At 34.4% G+C, this 18,082-nt stretch overlaps 1 pseudogene; it reads left to right on the top strand.

Annotated features, from left to right (window-relative positions):
* Nucleotides 1-391: 391 nt before the first annotated feature.
* On the top strand, nt 392-3,205 carry LOC141691724 (protein NRT1/ PTR FAMILY 2.13-like; annotated as a pseudogene).
* The last annotated feature ends 14,877 nt before the right edge of the window (nt 3,206-18,082 follow it).

The raw sequence follows: 18,082 nt of genomic DNA, 5'->3' as shown, positions 1-18,082 counted from the left end.
TTGGATGACCATCCGGTAGAGACAATCAACTTCATATCTGACAGGCAAAAAGGATTGAGGGAAACCGTTCATAAGTTATTCCCCACTTCACCACACAGGTTTTGTTTCAGGTTTGTAACTACATTTTGATATTTCTTGTTGGTTAACCTCTGTAATACATAATTTTGCATTAATTTTTGAATTGATCACAAACATATGTTTAAGAACTTCAAATCACATTTCAAAGGTTCTAAACTTCACACTATGTTCTGGAATGCAGTTAGAGCTTATAAAGCTAAACACTTTGAGGTGATGTTCTTCATTACTATTTTTTTTGTAAATTCTAATAGTTTTCATTAATTAAAGATTGATAGATAAATAATTTTAATTATAGCCACATATGAATAGTATGATGGTGGAAAATGTTAATGCTTTTGAGTACTTGATGGGAGAGGATCCTAAAAGTCGGTGTAGGGCTTTCTTTGATCATAACAACTCTTGTGAACACTTGAGTAACAATTTCTCCGAAAAAACATGTAGCTGTGTGCAGTGGCAGTTGAGAGGTTTTCCTTGTCAACATGCAGTATGTGCTTTGCAACAGATCATACCCAATTGGGTTAAGTAAGTGTTCAATTTAATAATTAAATAATATAATAGTTGTTAGTACATGTCAATATTATTAATTTATTTTTGTGGATTCTCAGTTATTGTGCTAGATATTATTCTGTGGATAATTATAAGATAACATATGCATCAGAGATGGTACCTTTGGAAGGTCCTAATAATTGGGAAAAGGTATTTTTATTAAAGGGTTGCTATATTAAATTATATAAACAATTTTTTAAGATAACTAATAATTATTATATTTGTTTGTGTAGCCTGGAGCAATTATTGTCCCACCTTTGCTGATTAGAAAACAAGGCATGCCTAGAAAGAATAGAAGAAAGGCTTATGATGAGACATTTCAGGAGAAAAAAATAAGGTGCTGCAACAAGTGTAAGCAACCTGGGCATAACAAAATTACCTGTGGTGGTGGTCCTATAGGCTCTAACTCAAAAATAAAAAGGGTTAGAGTGGAAGTTGATAGTTGAATTAGTTTATTTGGATTGTTGATTTTTTTTCCATAGTTATGCTAATTACTTTTGAAACTTTTGAATTTTTTTAATTGTTTTGACTAGATTTTTCACGGCATCTATATATTTATTTTTGTGAAGATGGTGATTTTTAGTGTGAGACACAACTAAAACAAATAGTGTGACATTGTTAAAAAGTTTCATGGCAAGAATATGTTATAATTTGAATTAATTAATTAAGTATTCTACATTTATATAATTTTACAAGAAGTAAAGTAGTAATATTTAAAAATATAAAATTTATGAAGTTAAGACTAAAGGTTATATATGTCATACAAAAATGTTAAATAGTAAAATTAACCATGGTTAACATAAAATTGTTAAAAAAATTTGAAAATGGGATATATTTATAAATAAAATTATAAATGGGACATATTTGTAAATCCATATTTAAAATGGGACATATTAATAAAAAAATCCTTAATTTTTTTCATTGTTTTATGGCTTAATTGCACTAACGTGGCCCCAATTATTATTTTTCAGCAAGAAAATAGCTTAATTATAGAAACTATCACGGGAGTATCACGGGAGTGCTGAACAATTTTTTTTAACACACAGTAGCATTCCGTCAACTTTTGTAGACGAATTTTATTTTTTGAAGGGTAAAAATGTAAAGTTATATATACTTACATACATTTATAAATATACACCCCCAATTACATGACTAAACCCTAGAATGCAAAACTTTATCTTGGATTTGCTTTTTTCTGTACTACATTTGCATTTCTCTTATAGTATACATGTCACTTGCTTTGGTATAACTGCTTCCCGCAATTTCTTAAAATTCATGACGTGAACTTCTATGTGTACATTAAGCCTGAGGGCAGTGTGTTATCAGGCATTGCGCAAGGGCTTGTGGCGGCTTACAAGAAACGAAAAGTTAAGCTCCCGGAAGATAGTGTCAGTCATGAGGTTTATTATGATCCATCTCCAGTAGGAACCTCTACATTATCTAAGCTAGCTCTAACAAATGATTTAAGGTAATGCATATTTTCATTCAGTGAGGATATCGTCTAGAACAACTCATAATTTATGTTGCTTTCTATATAACTCCGTGTTTTAGTGTTAGTATAACTTTTGTTTGCTTGGTATAATTCGGTTACTTGTAAAGTATTATTTGCTTTCGGATCTTCACTAAACTTCTTTTGAGATATGACAATAGACTCGACCTATTTAACTTAATCTCTTAGGTGAAATTTAGTTTTTACTAGTGGATTTGACAATGAAGCTTACGAAGTTCAACTTATTTTATATTAATGTGCAGATTCTTAAACAAGGCTGCTATCATAATGGATGGCGATGTCAAGGCAGATGGCTCCAAAGCAAATGCCTGGACTTTATGCAGTGTCCAACGGATAGAAAAAGTAAAATTCCTAATCAATATTATCCCTGTTTGGGCTTCTCGTATTATTTGCTTTCTTATTTTTTCTCAACAAGGCACATTCACTGTATTACAAGCCTTGAAAATGGACCGACAACTTTCACCAAATTCCAGATCCCAACAGGTTCCCTAACAGTTATATCTATAATTACAATAGGGTTATGGGTTCCACTCTATGATCATGTTATTGTGCCATCTATACGAAAAGTCACTAAACTCGAATATGGAATCACAAACCTACAGAGAATCGAGATTGGAATCCTTTTGTCTGCTCTATCAATCGTTGCTTCTGGTATTTGTGAAAAGATGTGAAGAGACTCTGCCATAGTGCATCCTAGTCCAGATGGTATCACGCCTATTTCAGTCATGTGGCCTGCGCCACAACTTATATTAATGGGATTTGCTGAGGCGTTCAATCTTATAGGACAAATTAAATTTTACCACAAAGAATTTCCGGAGACAATGAAAAGTCTAGCAATTTCATTAGTTTTTGTTACTAATAGCGGCGCTAATTATCTTAGTACATTGGTGGTTTAACATCATGCACAGTACGACTGAAAAGAACGGAAAATCTGATTGGTTAACAAAGGATATTAATGAAGGGAGAGTTGATTAATTTTAATGCCTTATAACACTAATGGGAGTAATAAATTTGGCTTATTTTCTAGTTGTATCTCGACGTTATCGTTACAAGAGCCATGATGGTTGGTGATGTAAAACCTGGATTTTATGTTGAGCTTACCGGTGAAGTCAAGTAATGAAGGAGACTTAACGTTGAACTAAACAACAACTTATTATAATTGTAAACCTGATGTGTGTATGATATTGAATAATTACGATTTCTGTCTATGAATTGGTTGTGCATGAATTGTTTGATTTAAGTTATCTTTTGAACTTTTTAAACTAAAATTTAAATAACAGATTAAAATAAACAGAGAACTGAATAACAATGAACCAGTCTTCAACCATTTCGAATGACTGAATTGCTTAGCCAGGGAATACAAAAGTAAGAATTAGTAAGCATATGGATATATATAAAAGCAACTTATAGTTTGAAGGAGCACTAAGCCTGGCTTGCAGAAATTTTAAACATTTCAGACTAAGGTATAACACTTTTAAAAGCATTATCAGTATCAATGTATACCCTTGTTGTATCCTACAAAGTATTTCTTCCCTTAACTGCATTTTACAAAGCCTCCTCCAAAAGTACCATTGCTTCCTCATTTCACTCTATCGATGCACCTCTTAATTCCATTTGAATTGATTTTAGCATCATCATCAATGGAAACAACTGTGAAATGTAATGGTAACACTTAGGATTCGGTTGACTATGAAAGTTGTTACATAATCAACTAAACATATGTTGGTCTACATTACTCTGCTGCAACTCGTTCGCTAAAATGAATATAGTAGCTAGAAAATTTTACTAGGGTTGTTCTACTAATTGTATGCAAACACCCAAGTGAATACAAGTACTCTCAGTTCATTCAAGTCTTATCGAAGACATTTCTAGTATATGCAAAATAAGTAAGGCTAGTCTACATGATATTTTTCTTTCTAGTTCAGACTAGGAAAATTATATTTTCATTAAAATATGCAACCCAGAGTCGAGCATGAGCAGCATCGCCATTAGAGCGGGCAATCGGGTTGTGTCGTGTACTTTCGTGTCGTGTAATTTCGTGTTTCGTGTACTTAAACATGAAACCCATATCCGACCCGAAATGATTTCGTGTACCCAAATGTGAAACCCATATCCGATTCAAATCGTGTCGTGTACTTTCCGTGTACTTTTCGTGTATATTAAATAAAATATTAATATAATATATATAAACATATAATATATAAAAAATCTATTTTAATGTATAATTTAATGAAATATGGAGAGTGTATATATAAATATATATATTTTTACATAGTATTCTATAAAAACTTGTAAATATTTATATTATATTTATATTATATACATAAATATATGCATGTGTTATATATATTAATTTATAAATATATTTATCTCGTGTAATTTCGTGTACCTTCGTGTACCTAAATTAAAACTCATATCTGACACTAAATCTATCATGTAATTTCGTGTTCGTGTACATTCGTGTTTCGTGTACCAAAAATTAAAACCCATATCCGTATTTTTCGTGTCGTTTCGTGTCGTGTTCGCGTATCGTGTACCAAATTGCCCGCTCTAATCGCCATCATAAGGATCAGAAGGTATTATCACTTGATAAGTTAACATTTTTGGTTTAAGTTTCGTCAATGTATTGAACAATGATAAGTGACTGGAACAATTCAGATTTATAAGACGGAATACGAAAGTTTGAATTTGGTGGAAGTGTGTACTGCTAGACAAAGATTCAGATTTATTCAATTAACAATTGGTTGACATGATGAATTGAAACTTACAAGCAATTATGTATAATTAAAACACCTCATACAAGAAATCTAGACGAGAAATAATGGGCATCATTAGGAAAATCTAACTTTATTTATGTCCACTGTGATGTTACAGATGAAGATCATATAAAAGATGCCGCGTACAAAACACTTTTAACCTATGGAAAAATTGATATCATATTCAACAACGCTGGCATATCATGTTCAACAACGAAAGGGTGACTGTATATGAAGATTTATTGGTTTCTTCAAGCAGGGATTCATTGATAGAAGCAGAGTTGATATTGCGTTTAAACATAAACCTTTAACATAACTTTTGAAGTCCAAAAACAAAAAGGCTCAGCAGAAAAACAAGATCAATGGTTGAAAACGAGATCCTTTTTTACCGTGGAGAAAGAAATATGAATCCTAACCACTGGGAAAATTCTATAGTTGATACTGAAGATTCAAGATTGCACGTATGCCTATACACAGATGTTTGTAAGCATATAGCCCTCAAATTATTATATTTACATTTCTACCCTTCTGAAAATAACGTCCGTCTATACCAACTTAAGCCTGTAATGAAGCGTTCAAAGTAGATATAAAATCTACTTATCACACCCCCAAACTTGAATCGATGTTTGTCCTCAAGCATAAACAGACTCAAAACTACAAAACAAACTAATGCATGAATGCAACTACGTGAATGCAACTAAATGATAATGCAATCGATCCCCTCAGAATAACCATAACCAACCAAGAAGATAATGCCTCTAAGAATGCAATGACTTAAAACAGAGTTCGAATAAATCATGCAAACCAACTCACAAACCAGAAACACGCGTGTGTGGATGCTTAACATATATACTTTCGACACTAGATCAATAACCATAACTTATCTATCATCAAAATAATCATAAATTTATAAACAGAATAGACGTTAAACGCATAATGACTCACAATACCTCCTTTATACTAGAGTTATACACAGATTCATGCTATTATTGAACAGATAACAAAGATGCTTATTTGACTGTGCATTGAATGAGGTCTCAGAAGACTTATATAATAATACCCATGTAGCGAGCATTATGTTAGCGGATTCAAGACTATCAAAGCCTTAGATCACTAGGAACAAATTCCCCTAGAACTTAATAACTCGAGTATTAAAGAGCTCACTCTTGGTCAATTATGCATAAACACATACTTTTTTTTTCTTTTTTTCTATTTTTTTTCTATTTTTTTTCTTTTTAATTTCTGAATGAGTGTGTTTCTCTCCATCTCATTCAACCCTAGACTACTCATAAAAATATGAGCCGGCTACTAGCCATTTGACGCCTAGCCTTATTCACAACTAGCAATGAAATCCAAGTTTTTCTCCAGTTTAAAAATCAGTGTTTTTACGTCATTACGAGAATATAAAAAATTCTAAATATAACCAAGTGATTAAATCTCAACAAATAAATAAATATGATCATGATCTAGATCAAAAGCAATCCTATAAGACTTGTGAATTTTTTTTCTGGGCATGCAAATCAATTTATTAAGACTTAAACATCCCACTATTTGACATCACTTCACTCAAATTAACAACAACCAATCAATCATAAATAGCTCAACCTAAGGGATCATGTTAAATGCATGCACATGCAACTATATGAACTCACATAAAAACACAAATAAATATGTCCTATATGAACAATCATGCAAAAATATGAATGAAATACAACTAAACATGTAACATGAATCTATATGAATCTATATGGATACACGCAAACTATTCCTTACATTATCACCCCCAAACTTAAAATTTTCAATGTCATCAATGAATATAATGATAAGGATTTCAGGCATACCTAGTTAGCGGGAGGATCACCCTTTTCGGGTGGAGGATCAGGTGGCTAATCAACCTCGACACCAGTGTCTCGGAAAAATGTACCGAGAGCGTGTGTCAAATCTTCAGCAAGACGTCGGTGAATGTCATGCATGGCCTCAATACGCCGAATCAACCTTCTATACTGCGCATCACCAAGACCAAACATATCATCTGTCTGTGGTGCACGAGAGGGACCCACTGTAAGCATGGGAGGAACCGGCCGGTCACCCTCTAGATTATTATAGATATATTCCAACCCCTTGTCAGGGGTGCACCTAAGAATGCAAAACTCAAATGATCCAGTGGGTTGAGCTCAAGTGTGGGAGCTTCTTCAATAGATAGAAAACACAAGTAGAAGGGGGTTGAATACAGTGTAGAATACAATCAAATCGATTTAAAGCACAATTAACAGAAAATAGATGTATTCGATATAACAAACTCTGTTATAATGGAACTGTTCTCTCTCACTGATGAACAAATATCACGAGAGCTGCTAGGTTACAATTATATGATCTTCTCGATGATCGTAACTCTTATAGAGTAAACCTATGTCTGTGTTTATATAGACACACAATTACAAGATAAATTCTAGTTGATATGGAATATAATTCTGTCTCCTAAAATATATCAACTAGATATCTTATAATTATTATAGTCCTCGAACTCTTTCCTTGCATATCTTCTTCTTGTATTAGTCTCGATCTTCTATCCTGTAAATCAGTTTCCTTCCTTAACTGTAAGTCCTCCAATACTTAAGTTCTGATATCCATCTTCTGATATTATCTTATGATAATCTAAGTTCTGATATCCTTAAGTTCTGACTTCCAGTAAATCCTGATTTTAGTAAGAACTGATATTTCCTGTTAGTTAAGATCTGAGAACTAAACATGAAACATATTAGACATGACATCTCAAATATATTCAACAATCTCCCCTAACTTGTAAGTTATGCAAGAATGTACAAGTTAATAGATTTGATGATGTCAAAAACATTTAAGTTCAAATGCAATAAGAGTTTGACTAAACAAATAATTATAACTTACAAAACATCCAACTTTACCAGCATCACTGAATCAATTTATATCCATAATGATTCTTAACAAAATCTCTTATCAGATTATCTTCAGCTTTCTTCAGAACTTCAGCTAACTGTGCTTTGACCTGCATCAGTTTTTCTTCTTTACTATCACCAATTTGATAAATGGCAGTTCTGAGAGCTTGAATGGATGTTCTTTCAAGTCCATCACCAAGTCTGATAACCTTTGGATGTGAAGAGTTTTCATTATAACATAAGCATCTTCCTTTCAGAATAACTTCCACCTTAGCAGAATTCTTCAGCATAGGAATTTCTCTTCCATCACCTTCAGTAATCATTGGACTGTAATGAGAAGTCTTTATACCAGAGATTCTGAATAGATCTCTTATAGCCTTCAAAATATATTATGACCATCTTCTTTTAATATCAGATTTTACTTCCAGAAGATAATGAATATGTTGAAGCTCTCAGATAGACTTCTTTAATACATCAGAATCAGCTAATCTATAAGTCCTTCCATCATTGAGAAATAAGATTAATTTATCTTTTAGATTCTCCTTATCATGAGCATCTATCACAACTTGAGCAGTCAACACCTTGTCAAGGTGTCTTTGTTTGATTTGTTCATATGGCTTGTCTGTCAATATGAAAGGATCTTTTAGAGTAACCTCTACTCCTGTTTGAATTTTCTCTTCATCAGAACCTAATCCAGCTGTATCTCTAGGTTGCTTAGATCTCAACCCAAATGTAGCAAGTTGACTCATCATGAGATTGGATTTTGGTTTAACTGGAGTAGCTTTCTTCCATAACAGCTTCTTCTTATCAGCAATTGTCATTTTATCCAAATCAACTTGATCATAATTTGTTGTTTCTTCTATAGCTTGCTGTCCTTTATTCTGAACAACAACTTGAGCAGTGTCAGAGGTTATTTTAGAGTCTTCACTTATCTTTTTTCTTTTCAGAATTTGAACAGTTTCATCTTCTATCAAATCGTCATCATGCAATGTAGTTTGATAGACTGGAATGGAAGAATTTTTCTTTTTCCTTAAAAGTTCACCAACCTTTTCTTTTCCTTTTGATTTAGAATAAATCTCAATTTATGATCTTATTTTGGCTTTAGATGCCTCAGTGATTGATTTCTCCTTGATCACAATGCCTTTCTCCTTAGGCATTGGAGGTTTCTTTGCATCAGAAGCTTTAGACTTAGGATTTGTCTTCTCAGCAGCAAATCTAGCTTCCTCCTCCTTGAGAGTTTCTATATCCATTCCGGGATTATGTTTCAGAAATAATCTTCTTGCTATCTCCTCATCAAGTTTTTGGATTTTAGGATCTTTGTAATAAACAGTAGTCTGCTTCCCCTTTAACTTCAGAGTTTGCAAAAAACTCTGAGAGTCTTCAGATCCTGACTGAATCAGAATATCAGAACTTGACATCAGACTTTGCTTATCACCACTTGACTTCAGTCTTTGAGCTTTCACAACATCAGAACTTGACTTGTTCTGAATATAAGATTTTCCTTGAACTTTTCTTTGACCTCTGCTCTTTTCAGAGTTTCCCTGGTCATCACTTTCATCATCCTTTTTCTTCAGTTCTTGAGTAGGTGAGCATTTGGACTTAACTACCTTCTCCCCTTTTTTGGCATCATCAGGAAGTAAGAGAGAAAGAAAAAGTTCAACTGAAGATTGGATTTCATCCAATTGAGCTTTATGAGAAGCTTGATTAACCAGAACCTCAGCAATTTGGGCCTGTTGCTTTTCTTGAGTTTTCTCAATTGCTGCAACTTTCTCAGAAATAGGTCTGATATACCTGTTCTTGTCAAGCTTGAGCACTTGATCTAGCTTATCAACTTGTTCTCTGAGTGTATCAACCTTTTCATGAGTAGCAGTATGTAGACCTTGAAGATGTTTTGTAGACAGAGCTGTGATCTTCAGTTGAGTCTTGAAATCAGCATTTGTAAGCAACTCATCAGCCTTTGCAATATGCTCTGTCATAACTTTAGAACATGGAATAAAATCAAATTGATTCCACTTCTTGGTCCACTCAACACCTCTGTGAGTATCCTCTCAAGGAATATGTGCTTCCTTTTCAATAAATTTCTTCACCAATTCTTCCTTGCCCATAATAGGTACTGGAGTCTCAACAGAAACACTATCATCAGAACTTGAGGAAGACTCATTGTGTTCTGATAGCTCAATAGTGTGTGAAGCAACTGGAGATTCAGGAATAATATCATCTAAATTCTGATCAGCAGAATTTATCTCCAGAGCTGGTGTCTTTGATGTAGATGGAGCTTCCAGATAAAGAACTTCAGGTATATTCAAATTATGAATATCTATTTCAGAATTATCAGTTTGTTCTTTAGCATCATCTGTATCTTTAATTGGAGAGACAGGAGAAGTAAGAACTGTGTCATTAGCAGTGTCTTTGGCTTGAGCTGGAAGGGCTTCAATGATAATTGGTTCCTGTGAGATCAGAGATTTCTGACCCCCTTCCTCAACTTCTTCAGTATCTTCTGATATAGCCTTAGCCAAATACCTCATTGCCTTCATTTTCTTCAATCTCCTTGCCAATGAAGGAGTTGCTTCAACAACATCAGAATGTACAGATTTCCTTTTCAAAGTATCAGAACTTTGAGCTGCTTTTTCTTTCTAAGAATTAACATTCTCAGCTTCATTTATCACAGGTTCAGATGCATGAACCCGTGCTTCAATTGTTTCCTCTTCACTCTCAGACTCATCTCTGAGAATCATCTTCCTTCTCTTTTGCGGAGGTTGAGGAACATAATTTGTCCTCTTAGAAGTTTTGGAAGATGAAGGTCTGGTTATTTGTGCTGATGGTTGAGAAGTCTGAGGTGTTTGTGTAGAGGTGGTAGGTGCTGATGGTTGAGGTTCTGATGGTTGGACATCAGGATATAATGCAGTGTATTTCACTGGATCGTAGATTATTAAGGCTTGTTTGACAGATAAAGGTATTTGGAGGGGTCTCAACACAGCCTTCTTATTATCAGTAGATAATAGGTCATTAAAAACTCTTTTGGCTAATTTGAATGATGGAATTAATTCATGAGCTAATTGGGGCTTATCATCACAACAAAAAATATAAATAAGCTGACAGAATCTAGCAAAATAGACATTATTTCTATCTTCTGTGATCCTATCCCCAATGAAACCTAGAACATCACTTGCATAATCAAAATCAGTTTGATTAATAAGAGCATGCCCGATTTGTTGACTGAATATGGGGATTGCATCAAAGTTAGAACTGTTAGATATATTTGATAATGTCATGACTAATATGATTTATGTTTAGTTTTCAGATCTTACTTAAATAGGACAAATCAGTACTTAACTGAAATCAACACTTATACTGAAGTCAGAACTTAAGTTATCAGTACTTAAGGTTTAGGAGATATTTATCAGAAGATAATATCAGGACTTAAAGGAAACATTCAGATAAGGAAGGCGGCTGATTAAAGGAAGAGAAGATTGAGACAAACGTAAGAAGAGATATGCATGAAGAAGGAATTCTATGAAGAAGAGATATTCATTGTAACCCTAGCAGCTCTCGTGATATTTGTTCATCACTGAGAGAGGATAGTTCCATACTGTAACAGAGTTTATTGCTTTGAATAAAGTTTGTTTTCTGTTACTTGTGTTATTAGAATTCGATTTAATTGTGCTATACACTGTATTCACCCCCTCTACAGTGTGTGTGATCTAACAAGTGGTATCAGAGCCTATCTGTTAACACACAAACAGTTTAAGATCCAAAAACAATCATGTCTGAAGTAGAAACTCCAACTAAGCCCACTAAAACTGAAGAACCTCCAAAGACACAAATCCATAGCTGATATGAGGCTATTAGAATTCCCATATTGAGACCATCTGAATATCCCATATGGAAGCTGAGGATGACTATGTTTCTGGAAGCTATAGATGCAGAATATCTTGATAGAATCAAGGAAGGGCCTCATAAACCAACCAAGCTCGCTGTTGCAGTTGCAGGTGAAGCTGTAAAGTCAGTACCAAAGGAGAAGAGTGACTACATTGCTGAAGATATCGCTTCAATTGCTAAGGATGCTAAGGTACGACACTTACTGCATAGTGCCATTGATAATGTAATGTCAAACAGGGTAATAAACTGCAAGACTGCAAAGGAGATATGGGATGCCTTGGAAACAAGATGTCAGGGAACTGATACGATTAAGAAGAACAGGAAGACAATACTCACTCAAGAGTATGAACACTTTGACTCAAAGGCTAATGAGTCATTGACTGATTTATATGATAGATTTGTCAAACTCTTGAATGATTTGTCACTGGTTGATATGGAGTATGATCTTGAAGATTCAAATCTTAAATTCATGTTGGCTCTTCCTGAAAGCTGGGATTTGAAGGCAACAACAATAAGAGACAACTATAATCTTGATGAAACAACTCTTGATGAAATTTATAGGATGCTCAAGACTCATGAACTTGAGATGGAACAAAGAAGCAAGAGGAAATGAGGAAAGTCTGACAGGGGAGATTATACAAATGTCAAATGCTAAAACTGTGATGAGAAAGGCCACATATCTCCTGATTGCAAGAAAGTGAAGAGTGACAAAGGCAAGGCTCTTGTCATAAAGAACAAAAGCTGGATAGACACCTCAGATTCTGAAAGTGAGGAGAATTATGCCTTGATGGCAAATGCTGATATGGCAAGTTCTGAAAGCAGTTCTGAAGCTGCTGAGTTAAAGGTACCTCAAACTACTTATGCCTTTCATACTGATGATATTAATGAGTTGAGAAGATATATTAAAACCATGTTCATTAGCTATAGAGATCAATCTTTAACATGTGAAAGATTAACTTCTGAAAATCTTGCTTGCAAAAAGAGGAATGATTATTTAGAAAAAGAGTTAGTCATGTTCCATCAAACTCAGAAAAATAGAGATGATGCTTTCTATGTTAGGGATGAAGTGCTTAAAATGAATGAATCTCTAAAAGCTGAGTTGGAAAAGGAAAGAGAGATTATCAGGACTTGGACTAACTCTGGCAGAACAACTCAGAATTTGTTAAGTAGTGAAAACTGGAAAGAGGGCTTAGGTTATGGAGATGATAAGAATGATAAAGGAACTATAGAAATTAAGCCTATAGTTGTTAATCAAAAATCTAAGTTAAAGCCTGTTAAGTTTGTAGCTGTAAAGTCTGATAACGAGAAATCAAAAGTTAAAAAGGAATTAACTTATGACAAACTAAAACAGGAAAAGACAACTGAAGTAAACGTAGGCTTAATGACAAAGAAGCAGCTTAAGCATAAGCTGAAAGATGTTAAGAATGCAAACAAGGAATCACCTAGGAAAAATAGGAATAGAAAGGAAGGTGTGAATAAAAGCAATGATTATAAGCCCGTTCCTGATGCTCCTAGAAAAACGTGTCATAACTGTGGAAGTTCTAACCATCTGGCTTCTTTTTGCAGGAAGAATAAGAACATAAACTCCTTACCTTCAAAGTCAGGAGTTAAGAGTCAGTCTGTTAGATATAAGCTACACAATCCTTGTTTTCATTGTGGTAGTTTATGGCATTCCATTTATACTTGTAAGGAATATCATAGTCTGTACTATGATTATTATCAAATAAAACCTTCTTTAAAGAAAGTTAGCATTGTTCCTTCTAGTGTAAGTTCTGATTCAAAGTCTGATAGTGTAAATTCTGATAAGAAAAATGTTAACATAAACTCTGATGCTAAATCCGCTGCAAATGTTAACAAACTTAATAAGGCCAAAGGATCCAAGCAAGTCTGGTTACTTAAAACTAATCATTAGTGGCCTTTGTGATTGCAGGGCAACATGAAAAACATCCTAGTTTTGGACAGTGGATGTTCAGGACATATGACTGGAAATAAAGCCCTGTTATCAGACTTTGTGGAGAAGGCTGGCCCAAGTGTTTCTTATGGAGATGGCAATATTGGAAAAATGTTGGGATATGGCAATATCAATCTTGGGAATGTCATCATTAAATAAGTAGCTCTAGTCTCAGGACTTAAACACATTCTGCTGAGTGTTAGTCAAATCTGTGACAGAGGTTATCATGTGGATTTCTTTAAAAACATTGTGAAGTTATTAGTAAATCTACAGGCAAAGCTGTTCTGAAATGATACAGGCATGGTAATATCTATGAAGCCAAGCTTTCAACAAGTACTGATGGTTCTGTAATCTGTCTAATGAGTAGAGCATCAATTGAAGAAAGCTGGAACTGGCACAAGAAACTCTCTCATTTAAATTTCAACAATATAAATGAAATAGTCAAGAAAGATCTTGTGAGAGGACTGCCAAAGTCAGTATTTGCTCCTGATGGCCTTTGTGATTCTTGTCAGAAGGCTAAACAAAGGAAATCCTCATTCAAGAGCAAGACTGAATCATCAATTCTTGAGCCTTATCACCTACTACATGTTAATCTATTTGGTCCAGTAAATGTCATGTCTATTGCAAAGAAGAAATATGCTATGGTCATAGTGGATGAGTTCACCAGATACACATGGGTGTATTTCTTGCACACAAAAAGTGAAACTGCATCTCTCTTGATTGATCATGTCAGACAACTGGATAAATTGGTCAAAGATTCTGTGAAGATAATAAGAAGTGATAATGGTACTGAGTTCAAGAATTAATAATGGAAGAGTTCTGCAAAAACCATGGAATCAAGCAGGAATTTTCTGCTCCTGGAACTCCACAGCAAAATGGAGTTGTTGAAAGAAAGAACAGAACTCTCATTGAAGCTGCACGTACAATGCTTGATGAAGCAAAGCTTCCAACCTATTTCTGGGCTGAAGCTGTGTAGACTGCTTGTTTTACTCAGAATGCAACACTCATTAACAAGCAAGGAAAGACACCATATGAGATGGTGAAGAAAAAGAAGCCAAATCTGAAGTATTTTCATGTTTTTGGATGCAAATGTTTTGTTCTTAAGACTCACCCTGAACAGCTATCCAAATTTGATCTAAAAGCTGATGAAGGAATCTTTGTTGGATATCCACTTTCCACAAAAGTCTTCAGAGTCTATAACTTGAGAACAAGAGTGGTCATGGAATCTATCAATGTCTCTTTTGATGATAAGAAGATTACTGGACTTGAAGATTTCAATGATCATGATCAGCTGATATTTGAAAATGAAGACTTAAATTCTGATACTGAAAATCCTGACAGTCTAAATCCTGATACTGCAAACTCTGATGGATTAAACTCTGATGTTATTGAAACTGTGGTGACTACGCCAAAGAAAGATGCACCTATGCAGGGGGAGCATACTCAAGATACAACCACATCTCAAGAAGCATCAAAACATACAACTGGCTCTTCAAGTTCTGATTCGTCAAGTTCTGATAAGCCAAGTTCTGATAGTTCTGAAAACTTAAATTCTGAAGGATCCAACTCAGAGAGCATAGTTTCAGGGGGAGCATCAGAAAATGTTGATGAAGATAGCATGGATCACGGGGGAGCATCCAGTTCTAGAGAAAACCTTCCATCTGCAAGGAAGTGGACTAAATCACATACACCTGACTTAATTATTGGAAATCCAGATGCAGGTGTCAGAATTAGAACAACTACTTCGAGTGAATGTCTTTACAATTCTTTTCTTTCTCAGACTGAACCAAAAAAAGTGGAAGAAGCTCTTCAAGATGTTGATTGAGTGCAAGCAATGCAGGATTAGTTAAATGAATTTGAAAGAAACAAAGTCTGGACCCTAGTGCCAAGACCAAAGAACAGATCTGTTGTTGGTACAAAGTGGGTATTCAGAAACAAAACTGATAGTGATGACATAATTACAAGGAATAAGGCAAGGTTGGTTGCAAAAGGATATTCTCAACATGAGGGAATTGATTATGATGAAACATTTGCACCAGTTGCTAGATTGGAAACCATAAGGATATTTTTGGCTTATGCTGCTCATAAAAAGTTTACTGTCTTTCAAATGGATGTGAAAAGTGCTTTTCTCAATGGAGAATTGGAGGAGGAAGTATATGTTGAACAATCTCTAGGCTTTATAGATCTCAAATATCCTAATCATGTCTACAGGCTTGATAAAGCACTTTATGGCCTTAAGCAAGCTCCAAGAGTATGGTATGAGATTTTAGCTCAGTTTCTTCTGGAAAGTGGATTTAACAGAGGAACTATAGACAAAACATTGTTCTACGTCAACCATGGAAAGGACTTACTTCTAGTTCAGATATATGTTGATGATATCATCTTTGGTTCTACAAATGACAGACTTTGCAAGAAGTTTGCCAAACTGATGCAGTCAAGATATCAAATGAGTATGATGGGGGAACTTAGCTATTTTCTGGGCCTTCAAGTCAAGCATAATAAAGAAGACACTTTTATTTGTCAAACCAAGTACACCAGAAATTTGTTGAAGAAATTTGGAATGCAAGATTGTTCAAGTGCATCCACTCCCATGGCCACTGCAACAAAACTGGATAAGGATACTGGTAAATCAGTAGATATTACTGATTGCAGAGGTATGATTGGCTCTCTACTCTATATAACTGCTAGTAGACCTGATATCATGTATGCTACCTGTCTTTGTACAAGATTTCAAGCAGATCCAAGAGAACCTCACTTAACAGCTGTGAAAAGAATTTTCAAGTATCTTAAGGGAACAGCTGATCTGGGATTGTGGTATCCCAGAGAATCAGATTTTAAACTAATAGGTTACTCAGATACAGATTTTGCAGGTTGCAAAATTGACAGGAAAATCACAAGTGGAAGCTGCCAATTTCTTGGAGGCAGATTGGTTTATTGGTTTAGCAAGAAACAAAAGTCAATTTCCACATCAACTGCAGAAGCAGAATACATTGCTGCAGGAAGCTGTTGTGCACAGATTCTTTGGATGAAGAATCAGTTACTGGATTATGGGTTAACATATTTTAAAATCCCTATTTACTGTGATAATCAAAGTGCTATTGCTATGACAGGTAATCCAGTTCAACACTCAATGACAAAGTACATCAGCATTAGGTACCACTTCATAAGGGAACATGTGGATGAAGGTATAGTGGAATTGCATTTTGTTCCAACAGATCAACAACTAGCAGATATCTTCACAAAACCACTGTGTGAAGCTACTTTTATAAGATTGGTAAATGAACTTGAAATGGTTTCGGGTTCTTTCTTTAAATCTGCTTAGCTTTTGTTCTGATGCATCAGACTTTATGATCAGTATTTACAAAAATTACTCTCTTTGTGTATTCTGTGCTTAATTGAAAATTGCTTAAGTACTGATTGTTGTTTGATATGAATTTCTAAACTCTGATAGTGAACTGACTGTTTCTGTGACTATTCAATCCTATGAGGATAACTGTGCTAGATGCTGACCTAGTAGTCTTTAACATACCAGAGATCCCATGTTAGAAGTAATTATTCATGTGGAAATCTATTGACACAAGCAAATTCTGATATTGAGCTTAGTCACGTTTACTTTGTCTATCTTATTACTAAGTCAAAAACTAGAATAATGTTTCTCATCTGTTAAGTTCTGATGTTAGTAAATCTGATGGATGTACTAAGTGCTGATAAACCTCACTCATCAAAAGAAAAAGTAAAAGAAAAGGGAATAAAAATCAGGTACTCCTTGAGATCTAGAGTAAAAATGTGGAAGGGATGACACAAGTGCATTGTTGGTATTAAGTAATATGCATCAGAAAAGCAAATAATTATTTTTCTTGGTGACTTTTCACACTCTATGATTACTGGAGAAGTACTCTGATAATAGCATAAATTCTGATAAGCAGCCGTGACTCACTTACACTGAGAAGCCACTGTAAAATGGAATTTCAAAAGATGCATAAAATAAGCACAAAACAGTTGAGGTGGACCCGTGCATGAACTCATTCAAAAGTAAACTTCAGAATAATGACAGATTTTTAGTAAAGTTCTAAGTTATGCCTTATTTCTAAGATGTACTGAAGTGAATCAGACTTTACTCTTTGTCTGATATTTTGCTTAATGCACACACTTACACTCCATATGAATGATGAAAATTACTGTGGCATTCAATGTTGTTTTAGATGAACAGTTTATGTGTCAGATTGCATAAATTCTGAGGACAAGTTCTGATAAATAAGTTCTGAAGAACCGAAATCAGAATTTGTGTGAAGAATCACAGAGATAGGCATTCATTTTTCGAGTTAAGAAATCATGTTCTGATGACTGTTAAGTTCTGATATAAGTCTAAGTGCTGATATTAAATTCTGATCCTCTATTTGACTTATTTGTGGTTAAAATCTGAAACAGTCTTATTTTAAATCAGAATATG

Source organism: Apium graveolens, chromosome 10 (genome assembly GCF_009905375.1).
Source record: "Apium graveolens cultivar Ventura chromosome 10, ASM990537v1, whole genome shotgun sequence".
In the NCBI taxonomy this organism is placed as follows: domain Eukaryota; kingdom Viridiplantae; phylum Streptophyta; class Magnoliopsida; order Apiales; family Apiaceae; genus Apium; species Apium graveolens.
This window is presented reverse-complemented; position numbering and strand designations above follow the sequence as displayed.